Below are 18,408 nucleotides of genomic sequence, written 5' to 3' on the forward strand. Positions count from 1 at the left end.
TGTCCTCCTGAAACTCATGTACTAATTATGGAGACGGGCGTGTGAATAAATGGCTAGGTGACAGTATGGTAAGTTTTATCCCTGTCACCCGATGCTTATTTGAGGTTGTTGAGAACTCCCTCCTCAAGAGGAGGGACCTCAGGGAGCACTCCCCTCATGCCAGGCACTAAACAGTTCACACCTGCCAGCTCCCTGAGTCTTCTCAACAAGCTCCTGGGATGATGGGTACTGTGAGTGTCCTCATTCCCTGGTGAGGAAACTGAGGCTAACAGGCACTAAGTGACTTGTGCAAGATGGCACAGAGTGGGGATTAGACCCAGCCAGCCTGACCCCCAAGTCTAGGCTCACCTTGTGATGGTGTCTCCTCCTTCTAATAAAAACAGACTACAATAAGACCCCTCTCGGTTTGGCAACTCTGACACCACCGTCCCGGGTTTTCTCCACTGATTCCTACCCCAGCCCCGACCGGGTGGTCGATGTCCCTCAGGGACTTGGCATCGGCCCTCATTCACCCTACACACTCTGCCCGGGTGAGTACTCTACACACGCACACCAAGGGGGGTGGGCCCAGACCGGAAAGAGGGGTTTGTTCTTATTTAATCTCTTTACATTTGCAGAATGTATAAAGAAGGGCATCATTGTGTTTTACAGAATTGTCAGGCAGAATAAAATCTGATCCATGCCATCAGCTCCAGGCGCAATATGAACCGGGTGGTCCATCATTATTCAACATTGCAAATGCCCATATTCAAAGGAAAAGGACATCAGTTTTTGCAACTGTACAAATAAGTGGATGTCAAGGGAGAACCCACTTGCCCCTTTTATAAAATATTCCATAGCTCCTCATTTTCACCCCTCAAGGCACTTTGCTGAGTTTCTCCAATAACGCGGTGCCCAGCATCCAGCCGGGCAGCACTGGGCATGGGAGGTGACCTGTCACATTGGGTAGTGGGGCACATCATAGTTACCTGACAACCAACACCAGGCAGCTGGACCCGATGCACCTGGGGTGGCTTTAGACCCCATCTCCCTGACATCTCCCTCCGTGTGTAAGACCTCCACTGGCCCTGGGGACCCCTCATGTTCCAGGACTTTACTCCAGCCTCAGAAGTTCCCTCCTCCGTTGTCATGCCAACACTATCGCAGTTCTAGGTAGAAGTGGTGGCTGTCATTGTCGAAAGCCTTTTAGTAATTGTGGGAACTAAAGTGAAGTGGACATTTCAGAGCAGTTTGTTCAGCGCCATGTGGGAGTTCCTGCCCTTCTTTTGTCCAGGGGCATTGAGGGTGGGAGTCAGGCCACGTGTGCAGGCTGGGGGAGCTGTCAGGCCAGGGCAGGGCAGAGGCAGCCCTGGGATGGAAAGAAGTAGGGCAGCTGGGGTCCAGTTACTGCCCATCTGCCTGGGGCTGGTGGAGCTTGTACCAGACCAGCAAGAGAGACGGCAAGATCAACATCCCAGTATCCCCAGGGCCACCACTCTGTTCCCTCTGTCCCCCAGGCTCCTGTTCTGTCTGATTTTATGGACGATTCCAGGGTAAAGGGGGCATGGCTGGGTGGGAGGGCAGAGACAGAAGAGAGAAAGAAGAGTGCGCACTGCACACAGGAGGCCTGGCTTCTGTTGCAGAGCTGCAGGTAAAACACAGGATGCCCAGTTAAATCGGAATGTCAGATAAACGACAAAAACGTTTTGAGTTGGCATTTGTCCCAAATACTGCCTGGATTCTTATTTGCTAAGCCTGGCAACCTGCTGATGTCATCCTAAGCTTCCTGCACCTTCTATCCAGATGACCACGCCGCTTCTCATAGCTCCCAGCTTGTGACTCCCCCACCCATCAAGAGTTTGGGGGACCCGCAGTCAGCTTGGCTCGGCAGATGCGTTCTCGAGGCGCCTATATCAAACCAGAGACATCTCCGCCGTCGCAGCCCGACCCTGGCGGGGATCCCTAAGCGGCGACCTCAGCATGCTTTCCCAGCATGGGACTGTGCAACTCCCGCAGGCTCGGCTTGGGAGAGCGGTTGAAATCAGCGCTTCGTGAATTCTAATTGCCTGTGAGTCACCAGGGAGATGCATTAAAATGCAGATTCTGATTCAGCAGGTCTGGGGTGGGGCCTGACATTCTGCATTTCTAACAAACCCCAGGGGATGTCCAATGCCGCTGGTTAGAAACCAACATACAGGTTAGACTTGAAGCAGGGTAGTGACTGGTCCCAAACAGCCTCGACTTACATGTGGCTCCTGTTATGGGCTGAGTTGTGTCCCCCCAGATTCACATGTGGAAGTCCTATCAGACTTCCGAGACACATGTGTGAACAGTGGGAGTCCCGTCAGACTTCCGAGACACGTGTGTTAACAGCAGAAGTCCCCTCAGACTTCCGAGACACGTGTGTGAACAGCGGGAGTCCCGTCAGACTTCCGAGACATGTGTGTGAACAGTGGGAGTCCAGTCAGACCTCCAAGACACACGCGTGAACGGCGGGAGTCCTTTCAGACTTCCGAGACATGTGTGTGAACAGTGGGAGTCCCATCAGACCTCTGAGACACGCGTGTGAACAGCGGGAGTCCTTTCAGACTTCCAAGACATGTGTGTGAACAGTGGGAGTCCCATCAGACCTCTGAGACACGCGTGTGAACAGCGGGAGTCCTTTCAGACTTCCAAGACATGTGTGTGAACAGTGGGAGTCCCGTCAGACCTCTGAGACACGCGTGTGAACAGCGGGAGTCCTTTCAGACTTCCAAGACGTGTGTGAACAGTGGGAGTCCCGTCAGACTTCCGAGACACGTGTGTGAACACACGAGGAGAAGCCGGCCGGCCACAAGCCAAGGAGGGAGACCTCAGAGAAAACCTACCCTGCCAACACCTTGAACTTGGACTTCCAGCCTCCAGAACTGTAGGGGAGTAAGTGCCTGTCGTTTCCGCCTGTGGTACTTGTTATGGCAGCCCCAGCAAACCAATACAGGTTCCTTAGTGAAAGTAATGAGACAGGGTCACCTGATGGGACCTGCAGCACCTTGAAAATGAAGGAAGAAATAGCCCTTTGGGGCGTCAGCAGCTTGTAATTAATAGCCAAGCAGAACAGCCATTCTCAAAAAGGTTTAACTTGGATCCCAGAATTTAAATATTGGGAGAAATGTAATTCTTACGTTTCTTTTGGCCATCTCATATCTCATGTGATCTTCACAACCCCCTGGATGGAAACCTGATCAGGTGTTTTAATTCCCATCATTCAGATGAAGAAACTGAGTCACATGTTGGTATGTCATCTTCAGAGGCCACAAATTTTGGCAAAGAAGAAAGGAAAGGAGGAGGAGGAAAAAGAACTGGATTTTTCTCTAACAATTTAATTTTTGCTTTTCAAAAAGTGAGTCTTTGTCAATTCAGGGTAAATTCAAATAGTCTCTTCTCTCAGTCAATGAGGGTTTGCCCTGACCCCTTTCTCCCTGGGGCTGGGTAGCATTTTAGGGCTTTACAGATCATTAAGGTGTCAGTGGGGGGTGGGTTGTTGCCATCTGTCCACTGTGGTGGCCACCGAGCTCGGCATACCCCGCCATGGGCATCCTCCCCGGCTCTCTAAGACACTCATGCCTCACACCTGCAGCCTTGGCCCTGGCCCTCGCAGGACATCCCACCTCCTCTTTCCCTCACCCTGACCTTGAGGCTCCTCCAGGTCCCCAAGCTCTTCCTTGCCTACTCCTGAGCCATTCGCTGGGGTGGGTGTTGGGTGCCCTCCCATTTTCTCTGGGACTGCAGGATACTCTGGGCTGTCTTGGGCCCTCCCAGCATAGGCCATGCTGCCATTTCTATTCTGCCTCCAGCAGGCTGGGGGAATTGCTGGGCCTGCAGCCTCCCCAGGCTTCACCCTGAAAGTGAGGCATAAACTGCTCTGCTCTTGAGACCCCAGCGTACTGGGGGTTCTCGGACCCCTGCCCTGCTGCTGGGCACAGCGGGGCAGGGAGCAAGGCCCCTGCCCCAGACCTGCACTGCTGACTAGCTCTAATGCTCCCGGCCCACCTCCCTGAGCCTCCCCGCCCCCGCCCTCTGGCCAGGGCACCTTGTACTCCGTCTGGGGTGGGGATGGGGGCTCTCTCTCCACATCTAATCTTCCTGGGTTTTAAATTCATGCCCTAGGTCTGGCTCTGGGCTTTTGAAAGGAAAGAAGCCCAGGCTCCTAAAACTCAAAAGGCCTTTTTTTTCCCCTGAAACTATTGCCTCTATTACAGGGTTTAAAAACCTCTCTTGAAATTCGAACTCTGACTATTGACTCCATTTTCGCCCTTGCCTTCCTGTTGTAACAACCCTGTGACCAGGGCAGGGGGCAGAGAAGAGTATTAGAGCTGCCTGAATGGGGAGGACAAGGCAGGGGTGAGAGTAACTGCGAGAAAAAACACAATTTTTAAAACTACTACACATTATTTCACTACATATTCAACAGCTCTCCAAACATTTACAGCTCACTTCCCTGCGAGTCCAGGGCTCCTCTCCCACAGCGCACACTGGAGTCCCTGAGACGCCTGCTGGAAATCCGGACCCCTGTTCACGAGAGCCGAGAAGCGGAAGCAGCAAGCACCCGTCGGCAGATGAATGGCCAAACCACACGTGGTCTCTACATGCCGTGGAATAGTATCGAGCCTTGAAAGGGAAAGGGTTTCTGATGCCTGCTACAACATGGAGGAAGCTTGAGGACACTATGCTCAGTGAAATAAGTCAGTCACAAAAAGATAAACACTGTGTGATTCCACTTACATGACGTACTTAGAGGAGCAAAGTTCATGGAGTCAGAAAGTAGAATGGTGGGTGCCAGGGGCTGGGGGAGGGGAAACGGGGAGTCAGAGTTCAATGGGGACAGAATTTCAGTTGGGAAGATGAAAAAGCTCTGAGGATGGATGGATGATGGTGATGGGTGCACAGCACTGTGAATGTACTTAAAGATGGCTAAATGGTCAATTTTATGTTATGCATATTTTACCACAATTTTAAAAATTAAAAAATAATAAAAGAATCTTAATAAAAAAAAAATACTGACTCCTGTTCAAGCTGACACCAGCTCACCTGCATCTTGCTGGTGAGGCCAAAGAGCCTTCATTTTTCCTGAACTCCCCAGGGGATTTCGAGAACCAGTTTTTTATTAAAAGCGTGTGTGTGAGACGTGGTACAGGGCAGGGAATGACTGGGACAAAGGTCAGGGGAGGAGTAAACTGATGGCTACAGGGCGGGGTCATCAGAAGAGCAACCAGTAAGGGCAGCGCTGTCTGAGCTGATAGAACGGGTGGGCCCTTCGGCCTTTTGACCCCACATGGGTGCTCAGCTTTGAAAATCAAGTGCAGCATCTCAGCTTCGGAAAGTGCTCAAAGGGCACGGAGACATCCGTCTAACTGTGGAGGAAATTGTCCAACTCATGGGTTTTAGATTGAACCCGTCATTGAGGCAGCTCAATGGGTCCATTTTCCGCCTGTTTCAGACCCAGAAGACAGAAGTGGACAGAGTCCTGCCAGCAAAGCCCAGCCTCCCCACAGCACCGCTGTAATACACCGTGATTGCTCCAGCATCACCAATAGCCATCTCCAATCTCTTCTTCAAATGTCGGATACAGTAAATGCATCAGAAGATAGGTTTTTATTCTGACACCTTCTCTGCTATGAAAACAATTTCCTCCTTCCCTGCGTCTTTCTTGGAAGTTGACTAGAAACCGATGGCTCCTTCATGATCCCCATCTGATGGGGAGCTGCAGTGTGGCTCGGCCGTGCCAACTGTCAGAACTTTCAAGAGTTAAACAATTGAAATAAGAGCTGCTTTGTCAGACTTCCCGACAGTGACAGGCTGAATCTGAATTTATGCAACTATCCCAGATGAATCTGAAGTTGAAGACCCACCATATAGACGAGAAGGCCTGATTTTCCCCACGTGGGCAGAATCCTAACCAACACTTAGCGTTTCCATGTTCACGAATCCCATACTTTGGCGGATCCCAAACCGCAGCCTGGAAGGTGCGCCCTGCAGGTGGCATCGCTGTCCTTTATAGCTGGGGAAACTAAGCGTGAAGACTATGCAAAGTGAAGCCTCCAACCATCTGAAATTTGAGGTTCTGAAGCTGAAGTCATTTGTCCGCTCTTCAAAATCCCCATGGCCTGTCTGCTTTCTAACAGAACTCCTCCTACTTCAGGTGTCCAGACTCCTACCTGCTTAAAACAAACCAATGATGATAGTGGTGTGTCCTGAACAGAATAAGTCAGTCAGGGTAGTGGTGGGGTAAGGTCCTGGTTAGAGTAAGCCCATCACGACGGGAGGAGGCCCTGTTAGAATGAGTCAGTCTTCCTAGGCCATTGCCTTTTGACCTGTGGCTCCAGATGGGCCCATGAGGGAGCAGGAGAGGGCTGGCGGGTGTCTTCTGGAAAATTTTCTCAGCTCTTAAGAAAACACTCAAGTAATAAACAAGGTCATGTGCTGCTGATGGCATTTATTTGTAGGGGTGATTCTGATGCCTAAAACCGCAGCAGCCACCTTCAACCCTGAGGGTACCAGCGGGAGATCAAGTCGGGACCCAGAGGAGGCCAGTGGGAAAGTGCTCCCCAGGCCCTTGATGATGGCTTTGAACTGCTCAGATAGTCAAACCTGGAAATTTCCCGCCTCAGAGATTCTTGTACGGTGGAACAAGAAAATGCTCCTGTGGGTTACAGCGTGTTCTGGCTGGGCATGTCTGACTGGAACCGTTTCTCCACGGAGTTAGCAAAATAAATAACTAAAATATTATCATACTCTAACCATCAGACGCTTTAGGGAGAAGAAAGCAACGTTGCACGAATATCAGGATAGACTAGGAGACGTCCAAGCAATTCGCCCCTCAAGGTAGGACACTCCAGGGTGGGCTTCTCCCTCTCTGTCCCTGTGCCACCCGCCCGCTCCACCTCTTCTCCACCCCCAGCCTCTACAGGAGCAGATGAGGTTCTTTAGAAGTCTGTATTTGATTGTGGTAAAATATGCATAGCAAAAAATTTACCACTTTATTTTTAAGTGTACAGTTCGGTGGCATTAAGTACATTACATTATTGTGCAGCCATCACCACTGTTCATCCTCAAGACTCTTCATTTTGCAAAACTGAAACTCCATCCCCATTAAACAGTAACTCTCTGTCCCCGTTCTCCTGCAGCCCCTGGTAACCATGTTACCGCATGTGTCAGGATTTCTTTCCTGTTTAAAGCTGAATAATATTCCATTTGCAAATAATCTGTAATCAATCTGTAGTTCAAAACTGGGGTCAGTTTGTTATGTGAGCCAGCCTGAGGACTATAGCCCAGGGGCTTCCTTCCCCAAGGAAGGAAGGAAGGACTCCAAAGAAGCAGAGTGTACAGAGAGGTTATATACCGTCTTGGAACAAAGAACATACATCACATGTGACAGGAATGTCTCTTTTATTCCAGTCATGAGATGCTTTGCAAGCACAGTGGGTCAGTGGTCACAAGGTGAACACAGCACGTAAGTAACTAATCCTTCATTTCTGGGCAGAAACGCTTCTCCTTAAAGAAATGCGGATATGCTGGGGAGGCCACATCTTTATCTTCAAGGGCATCATGCTTTCTCTGAGACCTCGTAAATGTTACAGCAGGCGTACAAGGCATGCTCAACAGGCCATGTCAGGCCTTTCTGGAAAAACAAGGTCAGGCCGAATCAGCTGTAAACTAAATAGCTTCCTCACATACTCCAACATATACCACTGCTTTTCATTATTTATCACATTGTATGGATGTACCACATTTGTTTATGCATTCATCTGTTGATGGACCTTGGGTTGCTTCTACCTTTTGGGTGTTGTGAATAATGCTGCTGTGAACATGGCTGTGCAGACACCTGTTTGAGTCCCTGATTTCAGTTCTTTGGGGTATAACCTGAGGTGGAATTGCTGGATCATATGGTAATTCGGTGTTTAATTTTTTAAGGAACCGCCATACTGTTTTCCACAGCAGCCGCACCATTTTACATTCCTAGCAGCGCACAGGGTGCCTACTTCTCCACAAGAGGAAATGAGTTTCAAAGCACTGGATCATGGCAACAAGAACATCCATTTAGGGAAGTCTTCGTCACAGCCTTTGTCAGCCATTCAGGAACAAAGCAGTGACCTACACATTATTTTTATGATTTCCACGTATTATTTCAATAAATTCTATAGTGGTGTGGAGAAATGATGTACATGTATTGAAGTTTAATTGTGGCAGAGGCAGAATTCCTAGTCCAAATATGAATTTTAGGCTTTTAGGTTTGAAATGAGGACTGAGTGACATGCAGCCACTTTTCACGGAGCTGTGTGGAGGGGTGTCCTGAGTGGGAGGCAGTGATTAAAGAAAGAAAAGCTGTCACAGAAAGTGTGGGCCAAAGCAGGCGATGGCATGTGGGGAGGAAGGAGCCATGGGAACCCCAAAGACAGCCTAAATAGGAACTTATAAGGAAGAAAAAGGAAATAAACCGCCCAGGAGGACTACCGCAGTCTCTCTGGGGCAGGGGCTGGAGATATTTTTGTGTGTAGAGACCAGCAAATCCTAGAACTCGTGACTTTAGGGTATGGCTCAGGGTCAATTTTATTTGATGATCCTGGTAGGGCCTAAGTCATGTTTTTCAAACTGTGGTTGTGACCCATTAGTGGCTCATAAAATTTGGTTATTAGGTTAGAAGTAGCTTTAAATAAAGGCTAGGAGGTGGGCAAAGCAGCACAGGAAATATCAAGACACATTGCACTTTTGTGTGTGTGTGTGTGAGGAAGATTGGTCCTGCACGAACATCTGTTGCCAATCTTCCTCTTTTTCTTTTCTCCCCAAAGTCCCCACATTGCACTCGTGATTGCCATGTTGAGTGTATAAGTGTGTGGCGTGTGTGGGTGCACACTGTATTCCAGTGCACAGCATCTTTCTTACCATGGTTGTGGATTGTGTGTGCACACTGTATTCCAGTGCACAGCATCTTTCTTACCATGGTTGTGGATTGTGTGTGCACACTGTATTCCTATGCACAGCATCTTTCTTACCAGGTTGTGGATCACAAAGTTGAAGAGCCACTGACCTGGAACCTGGGAGTGCCACACTCCCCGAGGCTCTGAGGAGCTAAGGGAGAGCTCTGTTTGGTCTGGGGACAGGAGCCCGATAGCGGGAGAAGGTCTGGAGGAAGCACTTATCTTCTGAGCAGAGTGTCACGCGGTACTCAGGGCCTGGACCTTTGGCTTCCTGTGTGGAAGTTCCCTTCAGAATAGTTATATTGCTTAGATGTGGTTATGCACTTAGACATCTTTGGAGACAGACAACAATAAACCAACAAGCCCAGTGAACATGGAATGTGCCCAAACTGGAGAGTGCCTCGTTCTGCGTTCACCTCATAAAGAGATGATGAAACCCGATCAGAGCCCCAGTTGCTTGAGTCAGGAAGGTGGGAAGAGGCTCGGGCTGGTCCTGGCTCCAGCAGGAAAGGCTCTCAAAGGCTTTTAATGCTCCTGTTGGGCCTGCAGGTCCCTTGTTGGCCATCATGTCTGAGTTTCAGTTCACTGGGAGAGCACTAGCTGTTTAGAGTTGTACTTCCTACCCGGAGAACCCACACCTCTGTGTGTGCTGGTGGAAAAATAACCGGATTTAAGAGTCAAATGAGGGAGAGCTTTAGGCATTTTCCAGAGGGGAGAAATCTCTCCTTTCGACTTTTAAGCAACATTTGACTATGTAGACTTCATCCTTCATGACTCTTCTCCTTCAGGGATGTTGTTTAGAGACAATTGAAGATGTTGCACTCCAGGCACATTCCCGCTAAGAATGAAGAAAGAACGTGCACTACGTGAACAGGTCGAGAGATTCTGCCCGGCATCTGCACTTTGGACAGTTACAGGGAGCGTGAGCAACATTTTCTGGGATGCTGACCTCACATGCTGGGCCTGCCTCCACACCTAACATAGGCCTTTGCCATTGTGCAACTGCAAACCACACAATTGGTTTTTATTTGACCTAATTAAAACTAAACAAAGTCTAAGCTTAAAGAAATTGACAGAGGCCAGCCCAGGGGCACAGCAGTTAAGTTCGTACGTTCCACTTCAGTGGCCAAGGGTTCACCGGTTCAGATCCCGGGTGTGGACATGGCACTGCTTGTCAAGCCATGCTGTGGCAGGCATCCCACATATGGGATGTTAGCTCAGGGCCAGTCTTCCTCAGCAAAAAGAGGAAGATTGGCAGCAGATGTTAGCTCAGGGCTAATCTTCCTCAAAAAAAAAAGTTGACAACTAAGATGGTGCAGAACATTCAAGGTAACATTTGCACCAACTGGTAACAAATGGATGTGAATTTTGACCCACTGCCCCGAGGAAAAGTGGGCCCCATGTTCTCATGTGTAATGTTGCTCCTGAGGCAGGTCTGAGAGTGTGTGGGAAAGAGGGGGGCCAGCTGAAGAGGTCAGAGGACTTCCTCCTGAAAGCACTGAGCTGACGGAACTCTTGTCATTGACCTTTAACCACAGCAGCCAGACCTCCCTGTAGGTCAGCCTCCTGCTGAGGAACCAGGGTCTTGGGAGCAACCGGGATCTTTGACTATCAGCCAAGGTCTCTCGCCATCCCTGGGGCCCTCAAGGCCCGTCTCTGAGAGGCAGATTCATTCCCTCGGGCAGACTGGTTCCACCATATGGCAAGAAGCTTGGCCACTGATGGCAACTGCTCCTCGCATCACAGCTTCAGCGACAGAGGCCAGCAGAAAGATCCCGGGTTGGGCCCGCCTGAACCAGGAGGCCACCCTGGGACAAGCGAACTACGATGGGAGAGGAGTCACAGAAGAAAGTGGCAGCTCTCGTAAGAGGCACATAGCTGGACTTCAGGGGGAACAGTTCCCAAAGGGAGGAGAGAGACGATGCTAGAGACACAAAATAATCCATGCTCACTAAAGCGTGAACTGGGTTTTCAGAAGAAGCTGCTCAAAGAGGAGGTGGCATCTCCCCGGAGCTCTGGGCCTAGAGAGAGCGGGCAGACAGGACTCAGGGCTGGGGTGGGCATGGGGGCATGTGGAGGGTATGGGTCTTGGGAAGCAGAGATGACAATTGGAAAGTGTTCTGTGTTGTTTTTGGCCCTTATTTGTCCTACTACACACCGAACGAGCTACCTTCACTTCATTGCCCCAGACTGCCCCTCCCCCTTCCCCTCAGACAGCAAGGTCAGCACTGTGCTTGAACTTGGTCAGCACTCTTATCTTCCCAGAACTCTATCTTACTGACCTTCCGGTGATGTTCGGACACCAGCACTCTGCTGGAGGCAGACTGTCCTCTTCACGTTAGAAAGCTGGGGACTCGGAGCATACCCTGCGCTGGAAAGAAGGCGAGCTCCCATTCAGACAGAGCGCCGCTGTCTACTGAGCAGCGGCATCGGGTTCCACACCCCTAAGATGGGAAGACTCCACCTACCCATTCTGGGCTGAACTGTGTCCCCCTGAAATTCGCATGCTGAGGTCCTAACTCCCAGCACCTCAGGATGTGAACGTACTCAGAGGTAGGCCTTTAAAGAGGGGACTAAGATAAAAATGAGGTCATTAGAGTGGGCCCGAGTCCGTTTGGGCGAGTGTCTGAAACTAGGACACAGACACCCATAGAGGGAAGAGGGTGTGAGGACACGGGGGGATGACAGCCACCCACAAGCCAGAGAGGCCTCAGAAGGAACCAGCCCTGCCCACACCTTGCAGTCGGACTTCCAGTCTCCCGGACTGTGAGAAAATAAATCTCCAGTGTTTAAGCCCCTGGTCCATGGCACTTGTTACAGCAGCCTGGCAGACTCATGCCCTACCTCACACCACTATCGTGACAATTCAGTAAAGCAGCTCCTGTGGAATCATGCGGCTCTGCACCTAGCGTGAGAAGAAGACTGCACGGTTACTTTCCCTTCCTTCTTTTATGGCCCAGTTCCTTCTGACCTGGCAGCACTGTGCACTCATCGGTGCGGTTGTGAGCTGAGCTAGACACTCGACGTGAGAGGACGGGATCCAGGCAGCAGTCAAGGGCGAGCCAACCCAGCCCAGCTCCCTGTTCCCTGTCTACCACCCACCCCCTCGGTGTGGTAAGGGCACAATTATTCTCCACACCCTCTGTACAGCTGCCTCCCTCTAAAGGAGCCAGATGTTTCCAAAGTGACTAATCTACAGAAGGTGTGGTCTCTTCACCTGGTTCCAGAATTTGGGAGGAACACTGTGGCCAGGAGGCAGCCCAGTGTCTCTCCAGCCTCAATAGCTGCATGACACCCGGCACCTGGGAGCCAGCTAGGACCAGGGTGAGGCAGGCCGGCTGAGCCTGCAGAGCGGGCCATGGCTCGCCAGTCCACGGGCCAGCTCACCCAGTTGGATGCGACTGTGTTTATTTCCCTTTTGCTCTTCCTAAGCTATCAATAAAACTGAGCTACATGTTCCTCAGGCTTAAATTAGCTGCGCAGGGAGTTAAAGAAAGGGTTTTGTCTTTACGCCAGGGACAGTCGATGAGGTGGGAGCACCCCGACCTCCGCTCAAGGCAGACGTCCCTGTCAGCCTGGCCTCCCACGGGCTGGGCTTAGGCCTTCGGGCTGCAGCCTCCACACAGCCCTCCAGGGTGCCACCAGCAACGGGTGGGAATCCCCACACTAGAGCAAACCACTTCATGCCTGTGACGGAGCACTGAGGGGGCGAGCACCCCACCAGCCTGGACAGTGATGTGGGGGCAGTCGTGGGTGACATGTGGCCTTGCCACAGTGGAGGACAGAGGCCATTTACTAAAGACGGCCCCAGTTTCCCTACAGCACAACAGAGATACTCATCTGATGGTTTGGCCCGTGGCGCTGGCCAACATCGCCCAAGACAACGTTTGTCTCAGGCGCTCCATCTAGGATGGGGGACCCCCACATTCTCCGCTCGCGGCGCGGGGAGGGCGAACACATGGGACTCGGCTTGCTGCCTTGGCATGTGAGCCTTATGCCAGAAGTGGGCATGCGTGTCCCCAAATGAAATTTGTCCCGGCTCTATCAGCTCTTACAGAGACAGATGTTGAAGGCGATGGTCACGAGCTAACATACCCTAAAATTAGTGCCAGCCTGGACCCAGGAGTTTATCAAACACCAAATTACAGTTTCTCAACCACGAGCAGGGTGGCCCCTCTCAGGGTGGGCCCCCACACACGAGCCTCTCCTCCAATTCTTCCGTGGAAATGGACTCCCCTGGAGGGTAGACAAGGACCCTCACCTTTGTTCAACTAAGTCCTTCCTTGTGTCAGGGCTCGGCCTCCCCTCCCTCTCTCCCTTCGCAGCCCCCGTCCCACCCCGACCCTGCAAGTAGCAGAAAGGGAAATGGCCATCGCTTCTGAAGGGGTGCTGAGGCTGAACAACTTGCTCCCAAATGATGAGGAGTCTCCGCCTATCCCCGCCCAGGGCAGGACCAAGACATGTGGGCACCCTGAGAATACTCCAGACGCACCCTTTCACCACGATGTTTGTTAAATAATAATCCAACATTTATGTAGCAGAGGTGGCAATTTTTACAAATGAGTATTATATATCTTTTATTTATGTGCAAAATAAGGGATTTATTACATGCATTCATTAGATGTCACTTTCCAAACCACACAATTTATCAGCATCCATAAACACATTAAACTGCTTAAAACATGGATAATAGAATAAATCATGCATTTCCAATAAAAAGCACTATGCTGTGCCTTTGTTGGTTTCAGAATTTTAGCTGACTCTGATGGTTGGCTTTAGGTGACTCGCAGCTACCTGAACTCAGAGTTGGAGGCTGGGCTTATGGTGTCACCCTAATTACTCAACAGAGCCCTGCGCCTGCAGCTGGCTCCTGGAGCACTGCGCCTGCGCCGCTGGGCACTGGCGGGGTGGGGGTGGGCCTGAGTCACTCAGTCTCAGAGGAGCAGTCAGGATACTCGCCCCTGGGGGCAGGCAGGCACGGAGTCTGGATCTCTAGAGGAGTCAGGGGTCTAAACCCCTGGGAAAGTGGCAAAAGAGAGCTTCCTGATCGATCAGGCCAACTCTTCCCTGCGTCATCCTTTCTGATGCAACTTGGGTGACTCCATGGAAGCCAGAGGCCCAGGCAGACTTGGTCTCTGCCGAGGGAGCACTTGGTTTTCCTGTCACATGCTGTCAGTGGGAAAAAGTGTGCACTTCACCTACCTCAAAGGAATCCTTCACCTGGTCTGTTGGCATATCTCCATCAACCGTGGAAACAGTGGGCCCAATGTCCGTATCACAGATTACATAAGGAGTCAAGGTGGAAAGCTGAGTTAACTGGCAGCAGAATTCCAACTTACCCCAGTGAGGTCTCAGCACTCCTTAAGAACTGGGGCCCCCACAAGATCTCCCTCTGGATTCCCCCTTGTTCTGTCTCCGAACCAATGACAGAAGAAGCATCTAAGGTCTTCCCCAAAGCAGTTACCTGAAGGTGTCCCTCCCAGACCTCTGCTGTGTCAGCCTCGCTCCCTCCTCTTCCAGAATGTGACTAGGAGGAATCCTCCAGGGTCTCCGGGTATCAGAGAACACCCACGCCCGTTTCTCTCTCCTTAACTCACTGAAGGCTTCGAAACTACGACACCAGGCTGAGATGCTGACTCCAAGCTTGCGAGGGCCCTGCCTATTGGAAATTTTGACAGGTTTGGTTCAAGAAGCTCTCTGCATAATAATGAGAAATCTGTCAGGCTAAATGCCGTTCTGACATTTGAAGGAAGAGACTCAGGTAATTTTTGGTTGTTTAAGGGCAAGAAGCCTGGGAACTCTGTCTTCTTGTTAAAATGACAAAGAGCAACAAACGATTTTTCTCTTCTGTTCTCTCTTAAAAAGTAGGGACTGATGGGGGACTTATCCTATAGGAGAACTATTCATGTGGGAGAGAAACACTTCAGTGAGGTACATATTCATTGTTAGCATCATCATCACACACGTAATATATGTGTGAGCAGGACTCTGCCGGAGGCTCCGTCAGATGAACTGATTGTCACGGCCCCTGACTTTTGGGACTTCAAAACCTAAGGACAACAATGCTGACAGGCCAAGGGGCAATTGTGTGGGGTAGCTTAGGTGTGCAATAGTGTTGTGAGAGCATCACCCACGTTATAGCAACAGCTTCTCTATTAACACGGAATCACCTTCACATCCTTGCAATCTCAGTCCCATGTCCCTACAGTGTGGAGGGGAACAGCAAAGAGATGGGGTCAAAGTGACAGTTATCACTGGATCAAAGTACATCCGCATCCAGGTATTACCCAAACCCACGCCCTTCCCTTCCAGGCCCAGGACCAGGGTGGCTCAGGACTTCTCAACATTCTTGGCGGCTGAAAGAGCTGGTTTCTCTCCTTTGGCTCCTCCTGGTCCCATCTTTTGCTGTACTAAAGTTTCTCCTGCTGGTTTGGGTTAATCTAGGTGATTTGGGGATTTGTTCCTGAAGACAGACACTGCTGTTGGTTTCACCTCCATCCCTATACCCTAGAATGAGCCTACAATGTGGGAGAATCTATACTGAAGGAAACCTTCTTCCAAACACCTTTCTCTGGCCAAGATGACTTACAAGGTTGGGTCTATTTAGAGGAGGAGCTCTTATTCAAGCCAATTTAACCTCAGGAGACCCCTGTTTTAATATGCGGTGTCCGTTCTAGATGAGGGTTTTTCAATGTGGGCACCACTGACATTTTGGGCTGGATCGCTCTTTGCTGTAGGGCTGTCCGGTGCATGGCAGCATGTTTAGCAGCATCCCCGGCCTCTGCCCACTAGACGCCAGGAGCACTTGTCCCTCAAGTTGTGACAATCAAAAATGTCTGTAGACATTGACAAATGTTCCTGGGGGAGGAGGAGCAAAGTTGCCCTTAGTTGAGAATTGCTGTTTTCAATGTACCATAGGTTATATTTTTATCCTAACAATAATAATTACACACAAAAAAACCCAATTAATGTACTTATTAATGTTATAAAATTCACACAGAAAGTAGATGGGTTCTAAAGGAATTTCAGGATTCCAAACCCAATCCTCTCATCCCTCAAACCTTTGGAACACAGTTAAAATTCAGGGTAGTTCATGTTATAGCTGTGGGACGGCATCAACAATAACGCAAAGATCAGCCAGAGGAGTTAAAGAGCCCTGGGCTACGCATCTGGAGACCTGGGCCCTAGTCCTAGCTCTGGGACCAAGGGAAAGTGTGACACTGGGTATGGCACTTTTGTTTGGGCTCTCAATTTCGTCCTTAACAGAATGACATATTTGGGCTAAATCTGTGGTTTTCCACGTTTCTTCTGCTATGATCCATATCAACACTGGAGGCACTCCCACCAACATACCCCAATTTTGACGGCAGTGGTAATTCAATCTTCCAATTCAATTTCTAGTTTGTAGTTAGTTACCCTTTTCTTATAACTGATCAAGAATTCCGGTGTATTCTGACACCCTGGGTGAGAACTACTGAAATATATAATCTTCCCTATTTCTTCTAGTTCTAAAATGTTAGAGTCCATGAAGTTTCTTCTTCTGTCCAGTTTGCTGGTCAGTCAGTACAAAGAACAACCTGCTTAATGCCCGATTTCCAATTCCTGTTACTAACCAGTAGGCAGCTCCCCCTCCAAACTGCTCCTTCTTATAACCTGCCATTACTATCCCTCACTCTGGCCCACGCCAACAAGCTTTCCTGCAACGAGTCATCTATTTTTTATAAGGTCCTGGTTGTCAAACTAGAGCATAAATCATGGGTGGATAAATACTTCGGCATCTTACTTGAGAACCCCAGTGATTCATGGGATTATCTTGACACCCCCCTCCTTTCTAGAAATTGTTATCAGGGCTGGTATAAGTCCTTCCATCATCCGCCCTACAGGGAGTTGGTTTGAAGTCGTTACATAAAAACAAGATTTTCGTCCTTTGATAATTGTCTGAGTGGGCTAGACTCAGGGTGCGGTTTATCGCTCCCAGGCGCAATCTGCCTCTTTCTTCTCTGTCCCTGAAGTGAGGTATTTAATGTCCCTTTGCCCTAGTTTTGGAAGGGGCTCACTCCATCATTTTTTGATCCATTGCAGCCATTAGACATCTACGGAGCCTCTGCTACGTGCCAGGAATGGCACAGGTGCTTGGAATGTAAAGATGAGTAAGACTCAGGCCGGGCCCTCGCAGGCCGCCTCAGGGTAGGAAAGGCTGCAGTTCTAACCCAATCATGGCACACAGGGGGTGAGCAGTAGCAATGGAACAAGCTCAAGCTATACGGATGGTGCAGTGGAAAATGACCTATCTGGAGAGATAGGAGGCGTCACGGAGGAAGCTTCCCGGGAGCCGCGTCCCAGAGGATGGGCAGCAGCTCTCCATGGGGAAAGGCAGAGTGGGGAGTCACGCGCACAGAGGCCTGGGGGTCAGAAACAGCATGGCAGGTTTAGGGGATTACGGGCATTACTTGTAGCATAGGGGCATGTGTGTGTGAGCATGTGTGTGTGTCGCACTTGTGTGTGTGTGTTGTGGGGGAGCAGCTGAGGAATGAAGTGACAGCAGATGGAAATGAAGCAGGCAGAGTGGACTCATGGAGGACTGTGTGGCCTGCCAAGGAGCTTGGGCTTTTTCACAAGAGAATGGGGAACTTTCGAAGGATTGTAAGCCGAGGGATTGATTGCCCTGATCAGACTTGCCTTTTAGGAAGATATCCAAGGACTGGAGCTGGACTAGAGGAGGTGAGAAAGGTATGGGAACAGCAGTTAGAAGGTGCGCGGTGGTGCGGGTGGGGGGTGGGCTGGTGAGAACCAATGCTCTAGGCCAAGGCTCAGTGGTGGTGGTGTGGAGGGGGAGGGGACTTGAGAGACATTTGGGGGATGGAACCAATAAGGGAGTGAGGGAGAGCTGGGAGTCTGGAATGATGGCCAGGCTTCAGGCTTTGGGGCAGGGTGGATAAAGGTGCCATCCGCCCAGAAGGGGAATCCAGAGAAAGGAAGACCTTTGGGCAAAAGCTTGTAACTTTTGTCAGCAGCATGTTGAGTGTGAGCTGCCTGTGGAATGGCCAGGTGCAAAGGTCCAGCTCTCCATCTGCAGTAAGAAGTCTCCCCCATCATGAAAATGTGATTACAATTAAAGAAGCACTTTGAAATCCTCAGATGAAAGGCGCCATGGAAGCATGAAGGATCATTATTTTAGCGTAATTTGTATACTCTCCTCATTGCCTCATCAGTCCGTCTTTGAGGATGAAGAGAACGCTTTCCTAGTCTTGATTTTAATTGCCTCTGATGCCTGTACAAGCGTATTCTGGGCATGAAAACAACAAGTGTTGCAACGTAAGAAGTGGGATGGGCTGGTGCAGGCAGGATTCTGGGAAAGTTCCAGTACAGGCAGCTGGAGCTCAGAGAGAAGGCTCTCTTCTTAGTCCTGTGTGTTCTAGATTCGACACCTTCCACTGAATCACTGGGAAATCCATGCCCTGGTTTGGTTTGTTTA

At 50.2% G+C, this 18,408-nt stretch overlaps 1 long non-coding RNA gene across 1 annotated transcript; it reads left to right on the forward strand.

The window, feature by feature from the left end:
• Positions 1-1,147: 1,147 nt before the first annotated feature.
• Positions 1,148-4,784, forward strand: LOC124227024 (uncharacterized). The gene is made up of 3 exons (XR_006885425.1): positions 1,148-2,047; positions 3,228-3,358; positions 4,448-4,784. It is a non-coding gene; the product is annotated as an uncharacterized LOC124227024 (long non-coding RNA).
• The last annotated feature ends 13,624 nt before the right edge of the window (positions 4,785-18,408 follow it).

The sequence above is a fragment of the Equus quagga genome, chromosome 15, assembly GCF_021613505.1.
Source record: "Equus quagga isolate Etosha38 chromosome 15, UCLA_HA_Equagga_1.0, whole genome shotgun sequence".
Lineage (NCBI taxonomy): Eukaryota > Metazoa > Chordata > Mammalia > Perissodactyla > Equidae > Equus > Equus quagga.